This window comes from Colobus angolensis, unplaced genomic scaffold (genome assembly GCF_000951035.1).
Source record: "Colobus angolensis palliatus isolate OR3802 unplaced genomic scaffold, Cang.pa_1.0 Scaffold108, whole genome shotgun sequence".
Classification (NCBI taxonomy): Eukaryota; Metazoa; Chordata; class Mammalia; order Primates; family Cercopithecidae; genus Colobus; species Colobus angolensis.
The window spans coordinates 5,348,451-5,356,494 of record NW_012111808.1 but is presented as its reverse complement, the minus strand read 5'-3'; the positions used below and the strand labels follow the sequence as shown (position 1 = coordinate 5,356,494).

The window sequence follows — 8,044 nt, the reverse complement described above, 5'->3', positions numbered from 1 at the left end:
CTTTGAAGTTTTTAAAATTATATTTTTAATTTCTAACAATTTTTTGTTGTTGTTGTTTTCAAAATGTTCCTTATGTTTAGCATCCCTGACCTTGCTTCATATATGCAATATCCTTTCTTATCTTCTGAAGACATGGATGAAAGTGAAGGGTTTGTTTGTTTGTTTGCATTTTCTTCTACTCCTTACATCATTATCTCTTTCATCATAATTACTTCCCACTATTTGGTTATTAGGGATCATGAGTTTAAAATGATTAATTGCAGAACTTTTACTGATTTTATAATGCTGGCAGGTTTTTTACTGATTTTATAATGCCCACAATTTTATAATGCTGGCAGGTTTCTAAAAAAGTGAGCTACAGTTTACATAAAGTGCATAAATATTCAGCATACAGCTCAATGAACTGTAAAAACCAAGGTATAGGCTGGGCACGCCTGCAATCCCAGCAAGTTGGGAGGCCAAAGTGGGAGGATCACTTAAGTCCAAGAGTTTGAAACCAGCCTGGGCAACAAAGCAAGACCCTGTCTCTATAAAAAATTTACAAATAATAATAATAATTAACCAGGCGAGGTAGTGCATGCCTGTATACTTGGGAGGCTGAGGCCTGACAGTCACTTGAGCTCAGGAGGTCCAGGCTGCAGTAAGCTACGATCGTGCCAGTGCACTCCATCGTAAATGAGACCCTGTCTCCCAAAAAGAAAAAAAAAAAAGGATATACAACATTTACATTACTCCACAGATTTCCTGTAATCCAGGATATATAACATTTACATTACTCCACAGACTTCCTGTAATCCATCCCAACAAATACTCCCCTTCTAAGTATAACCCCTGTGTTGACACCATGAATTCCTTTTGCCTGCTCTTGAACTTTATATAAATGAAATAATGGAGTATTGATGTGGACTTTTGGGTCTGGCTTTTTTCATTCAGCATGTCTGCAAAATTTGTTCATATTAATTCACCTATCAGTCTTTTGTGTAGTTTTTGCTAAGTAATATTTTATTGTATGAATATATCACAAGTTATTTTTCCATTCACCTATTAATATACACCTGTCTTGTTTCTGGGTTTTAACCACTATGAATAAAACTGCTATGAACCTTCTCATACATATTTGTAATTGTTTCTAGAGTTTTAATTTCACCTTTTTAAAACCTGAAAGATAATTTTTAAAACACTGATTTTCTGAACTATTTTATTGATGTCTGTCTATACAATTGCGTGTTGTGTCTCACACTGTTGCTTTGGGTTCACATTATTCTCTGCTGAGGTGTCTCCTTTAATAGGGACTGTTGGTGGCTGGTGCATTCCTGATGTCTTAGTTTTGTCCTTCTTCTTGAATAATGACTTGAAAAATGGTTTATATTACCCTCAACACTGTGAAGATACCACCTCATGGTCTTCTAGTTTCTGTTATTGCTGATGAGAAGCATGGGGCTGTGTAATTCTTATTCCTTTTTAGCTAATCTGACTGCTATTTCTCTGGTAGCTTCTAAGGTTTCCTCTCTGGAATTTTTATTCAGCTGTTTCATTATGTTATTTCTAGGTGTGATTTTATTTTTATTTAACCTTCTGGCATGAGGAGAGCACTTTTGATCTAAGGACTTGTTTGTGATCATGGAGCATTCTCAGCCATCATCTCCTCAAATATTGCTTCTTTGTTATTTCTTTTCACGATTCTCTTCATTATTCCTTTTATTGCCTGCAAAATTTCTATTAGGTATGTAAGTTCTTCATTTATTACTCTGTAGATCTTAAATATATATATTTTTTAAATAGTTTAATAATATTTTATTATTGCAATCGTGTAGAATGAATTTATCTTTTGACTGTTGATTTTGTTGGATGCCTTTGTTAGTTGTTTTTATATATTTGGAATTTTGGCTTAATCTCAATGGAATTTTGGATAATTTATCTCTCTCTCTGTCTCTCTCTCTCATTTCCTCTCACTCCCCTTTCACAATTGACTTCACCACTGGCCCAGGTGAAGGACAAGGAAATACTGAGGACAAGGAAATACTGAGGACAAGGAAATACTGCCCCATAATGCTGTTGAGAACATTTAAGAGCAGTCAGGAAACCTTTGTAGCTTGGTTTTATTGCAGCAAGTGTGTGTGTGCTATTTATACTGACCTGTTTTTATGTTTTCATTTGTTTTTATATGTTTTTATGTTTTGTTATATTTCAGCAAAGAGGAGGACCTTAAGTCCTGAACTTCCAAGGCCAACTTGACTGGAAACCCTCCAGTCTTTAATCCATAGAAACCTGACTTCTGTCCCCACCATGCCTAGAAAACTACTTTTTAAAAGAACGTTAGTGGTCACCACATTAGTAAAGTATTAATAAATAAACATCTTTTAGTTCTAATCACGCTTGGCCTTTTGGCATGCCTCCTGACTATACTGCATCCCCCACAAATGCTCTGTTCTTTTGGCTCCCACAATAGCACACACTTTTTGTTTTTAAAAGGTTGTAAAATACGCAAAACATAAAACTTATTATCATAACCGTCTTTAAGTTCACAGACCAGTGGCATTCCATACATCTCCACTGCTGTGTGGCCATGACCCATCACCACCATCTGTCTCCAGAACTCTTTTTATCTTGCAAAACTGAAACTCCATACCCATTAAACAACAATTCCCCATTGCCTGCTGCCCCTAGCCTCTGGCAGCCACCATTCTACTTTCTGTTTCTTTTTTCCAAGACTGAGTCTCCCTCTGTTGCTCATGCTGAAGTGCAGTGGTACGATCACAGCTCACTGCAACCTCCAACAATCCTTCTGCCTCAGCTTCCTGAGTAGCTGAGACTACAGGCATGCTACACCTGGCTAACGTTTTTAGTTTTTGTTTTTGGCAGAGATGGTGTTTTACTATGTTGCCTAAGCTAGTCTTAAACTCTTGGCCTTAAGTGATTCTCGACCTTGGTCTCCCAAAGTGCTGGGATTACTGGCATGAACCACCACGACTGGCCTCTACTTTCTATGAGTTTGACTGTTCCAGATGCCTCCTATGAGTGGACTCATACAGTATTTGTCCTTTTGTGACTGGCTTTTCACTTAGTGTAATGTCCTCAAGACTTACCTTTGTGATAACACATCTTTCTGCTGACTTCTTTCCAGTCCCCCTTCTGACTTCTTTCTAGTCCTCTCTTTGTTCATCCATGTCTTCATATTGGTCTTCCTCAACGTTCCCTCCCGGACCCTCTTCTGTCTTCATCATCCCTACCCCTGGGTAATCTTCACTCTCATGGTATCAACTACCATCTCCATGGAGGGGATGGGCCTGTGTTTCTAGCCCAGACCTCTCCCTTGGCTCCAAGCTTTGCATCTCCAATTGTGTGTGGGACACTTTTTCTTGGATGGTTTGTAGGCATCTCCAGATCAGCATGTCCCAAGTTCAATTCCTCATATCTTTCTTCCCCCATAAATAAACTGCTCATTCTCTAGGTTTCCTATCTCATTAATTGACACCACCATCTACCCTAACCCAATCTACAAATAAAGATGTCATCTGTGACTCCTTTCTGCCTCCCTTCGCATTCCCTCCAGAGTAAGCCAGTCAATTCCTATTTCATAAACATCCTTGTATCTAACCCATTCTCTCCAAATCTACTGCATATAACCTACAACAGACCACCACTTTTCTAGCCTGAAAAACAGCCTTCCACCTGGCTTCTGTGCCTCCAGATCTTATGCCTTCCTAATTTGTTCTCCAAACTGATACTTCTCAAATGCAAATCTGATCATTATTTTCTGCTTAAAACCTTCAGTGGCTTCCCATTGCCTTTGACAAAATAGCCAAACTTCTTGGCCTGGCTCCTCTCGGCCAATCACGAACCCATCTGCAGTTTGTGTTCTGCAGGAAACGCCCTAGAACAAGATGTCCACCATTTCTTTCCGGGGTCAAGAGAAGAGCTTAGAAGATAAATTCTAGGAGATGATGCCCTCATTCCTTTAGGGAGGCAGATAACTGGATGATAACTAATTAGCATACATGTACTGGTAAAGTCAGCACGTGACCTGGTGAGCTGGCACCAAGATGAGCTGGTGAGCTGGCACCACGAGGCCTGTGGTGCCTTACACAATGAACACGCAGCCTGACAGGAGCTGCAGTCTTAGGTATGACGTGAGAAGGATTGCCCCCTTCTGGCTGTGATTCTGATTGTCCCTGAGTTTTTCTGTTCCCTAGCATGATTAACTCACTGGGACATCTTTATTAGCACTGGATCCATGGTTACAGTTTATAAAGCAATGAGAACAAATTTGAAATCTTAATAATGTCCATTCCAGGAAAAAATTAACCACTTTAAGCATTGGAGGGGGAGGGATGTAATTTTCTACTTCATTGCATGGGTTTGGAGTATAGCTGAGAGCTATTTGGTGTGTGGAAGTTATTTCAGGATGATTCGATGATGAGGCAGCCTGGCTGAGGCTCTGGAGAGCTGGTTTAAAGAGGAAAACAAAATGAAAAAAGAAAAATTATTTTTACATAACCTTTTTTAAAATGGGAATTTTAAAACAACAAAGTTTTGGGGTGGTTTTTTTTTTTTTTAGTTTGTTTTGTTTTGCCTGGTTTTAGTTTACCTATTCCTTTGAGAAGCTGTAGAAAGACTTTTATCCTGGAGAGGCTCAAATGCAGAGCTAGATCAAATTCTATAACTTCGAGGTATCTGTGGAGTCTTTGGAGCGGTTTTATAAATTTATAAATTTATAAAGCTCATGAGCTTCAGAACCTCTGTCTGGGAGTTCAGTGAAAAATGAAAAGATTGAGTCTATTTGGGGAGGATCATAAACACTTTTTTTTCTTTCAAAGATAGGGTCTTGCTCTGTTGCTCAGGCTGGAGTGCAGTGGCATGATCATAGTTCACTGTAGACTCGACCTCCTGAGCTCAAGCAATTCTCCTGCCTCAGCCTCCCAAGCAGTTAGGATTACAGGTGTGCACCACCATGCCTAGCTAATTATTTTTAATTTTTTTGTAGAGATAGGGTCTCACTGTGTTGCCCAGGCTGGTCTCAAACTCCTGGGCTCAAGTGGTCCTCCTGCCTTGGCCTCCCAAGCTGCTGGGATTACAGGCATGAGCCACTGTGCCTGGCCCAAAAACACTTTTTAAGAGTAAAGCTAAGCCAAACAACCATGAAAGGACATAAGCATGAACTGCTAAGTGTAGGGATTGGAGCCAAGAGGACAACAGAGGCTGTCCCAGAGTGTCATGAAGATGTTTGTAGATTATCTCCCAAATGGGAGGCTGATTATATTTAAATTGCAAAGTTTTTGTTCTTTTTGGTTAAAAAGACTTCATGTCTTGACTTTAGTTACCAGCTCAAAAAGGTAGGACGACCTGGGGTGGGAAATGAAACATTGAGAAGTCTGGCCGGGCACGGTGGCTCATGCCTGTAATCCCAATGCTTTGGGAGGCCAACGTGGGCAGATCGCCTGAGCTCAGGAGTTCAAGACCAGCCTGGCAAACATGGAAAAGCCCCGTCTCTACTAAAAACACAAACATTAGCCAGGCGTGGTGGTACATGCCTATAGTCCCAGCTACTCAGAAGGCTGAGGCAGGAGAATCGCTGGAATCCAGGAGGCGGAGGTTGCAGCGAGCTGAAATAACGCCACTGTACCCCAGCCCAGGTGACAGAGCAAGACTGTCTCAAAAAACAAAAAGAAGAAAAAAAGAAAGAAAGAAAGAAAGAGGAAAGAGAGAGAGAGAAAGAAAAGAGAAAGAAAGAAAAAGGAAAGAGAGACAAAGAAAAGAGAAAGAAAGAGGAAAGAGAAAGAAAAGAAAGAAAGAAAAGAGAAAGAAAGAAAGAAAGAGAGAAAGAAAGAAAGAAAGATCGAGAAGTAAAATTCAACTGTTCTTGTAGGAAAAGTCCAACACTTCCATTTATTTATGGTTGTAATGAAGACAGGACTACTTAGGACCTCAATTAAGAAATGAAGTGATTACCATTGCCTGGGGCACTTATGCTGGACAGAAAGATGATGCTGCATTAAAGCACAATATGGGACAAAAAGAATTCTGGATAATGTGACCTTCAGGCTTGACATATTTTGACATGCTTACCTTACAAAATTATTTTTCATGAATATTGATAAAATATTCACACCTCCTTTGTGAAAAAAGTCACTGAGATGAGCTTTCATGTGTGTGGTGTTCTTTAGCTAGGGGCATCAGCACACTTTTAGAGTCTAAGGGTTTTTCTTAGCTTTCTTTTTTTTTTTTTGCTTTGAGATGGAGTCTCACTCTGTCACCCAGGCTGGAGTGCAATGGTGCGATCTCGGCTCACAGCAATCTCTGCCTCCTGGGTTCACACTGTTCTCCTGCCTCAACCTCCCAAGTAGCTGGGACTACAGGTGCCCACCACCACGCCCGGCTAATTTTTTGTATTTTTAGTAGTGATGGGGGTTCACCATGTTGGCCAGGATGGTCTCGATCTCCTGACCTCGTGATCCGCCCGCCACGGCCTCCCAAAGTGCTGGGATTATAGGCGTGAACCACCACACCTGGCCTTTCTTACCTTTCTTGCAGCACAATTTCTGCATTTGTAAAAGGAATTCATAGAAGCTCAGGTCTGCTGGCAGTCTTGAAAAGTCACCTAATCAGTCTTTAGGCAAGTTTCCCACAGAAGTAACTCTGACATCCTTGGCTGATGCACCCAATCTCAGTCAATCCACTGAGATCCTAGAACTGGAGATGCCCACTCTTAATATTGATTCAGGGTCTTCAAAAGATGGGCCAGTGCCCATAAGCTCTGTCCATGGGCATCACTCTGATATAACTGCTGCCTCACCTACTGCTTGTCTTTTCTCTGTGGCCCCAGACTGAATTGTGATATTGGCTCTTACACCTTACCTCCCTGAATACCAGCCCCTCTCCTTGTGTTATCTGGTGTCCTAACCAGGCCTTAACTATGAAGCTCTTCTTGCCCACCGATATCCCTTCAGCCCTTGCCATCTCACTGCCCACCAGCCTGGCTTCAAGTTGCCAGCCCCTGTTCTTTGCCTGGAATGTCCTCTGGCTGTTGGAGCCTGTTGTGCTCCAGTCTACATGGCGGAAGGAATCAATCTCCCCAAGGAATCAATTAATCCCGGAGCACTGACGGGAGTGGTTGATAATTATCCCAGCCTCCTTGTCTTCCCAGGGAAGCACTGTTAGGCACATGCTCTATACTGTTTTCCAGAGTTTCCCAGTGGTATTAAGCTCCACTGGTATATACACTGGTGTCTTTTTAAATAAAGTCATGACCTTGTTGCCTGCCCTCTCTTCCCTGTCTTACTTCCACATCACCCATTATTGTTTGCATAACAATAAATGCAATAAACTATTGAAATAAACTTGCATTCAAACTCTTGTCTCAGAATTTGTCCTTGGGAACAAAAACTAAGACAGGCGTCTCAGACTTACCTTGTTCAAAACGATCCTGAACCCTCCTTTGCCCCTCTAGCTTTCTTCCGTTCCACACATGCCCACACCCGAACTCTTTCTTTCCCAGTTTTCCCCATCTTAGCTAATGCTCCAGCCAGTTCCCCAGCTGGGCAGGCTACAAACCTAGGAGTCATCTTTAGTTCTCTTTCCCTCTCATAGCCTACATTCAACCTATCAGCAAGTCCTATTGGCTCTAACGCCCAAGATAAATTCTGAATTCAGTCACTCCTCATCAGCTTCTCCGCCGTAACCTTCAACCAAGTTACTGAAACCTCATACCCCGACTGCTACAACTGTGCCTTGCTGTCTCCCTGCTGTACACTCACCCCTATGGCCCACGCACACCCAGCAGCCAGGGCAATCTTTGAAAGTATAAATAAATCCTGTTACTCCTCTGCTTAAAATTCTCAAAAAGCTCCCCATTGCTACTAGAACAAATACTGAACTCATGGATAATCAGCTCCTGCCTTCTCTTCACTCCCTATCTTTTATGACATTCCTATTGATGGATTTGGTTCCCCCCCAACCATTGTATGCACATGCCAAGCTAACTCTTGTTGTAGCATTGGGGTATTGGGGTTTAGAAAATGATACCCTAGGCCAGGTGCAGTGGCTC

At 41.5% G+C, this 8,044-nt stretch overlaps 1 long non-coding RNA gene across 1 annotated transcript; it reads left to right on the top strand.

The window, feature by feature from the left end:
* The first annotated feature begins 2,020 nt into the window (after positions 1 to 2,020).
* Positions 2,021 to 2,373, top strand: LOC105516920. Its single transcript, XR_001002577.1, has 2 exons — positions 2,021 to 2,115; positions 2,192 to 2,373. It is a non-coding gene; the product is annotated as an uncharacterized LOC105516920 (long non-coding RNA).
* Positions 2,374 to 8,044: the final 5,671 nt, after the last annotated feature.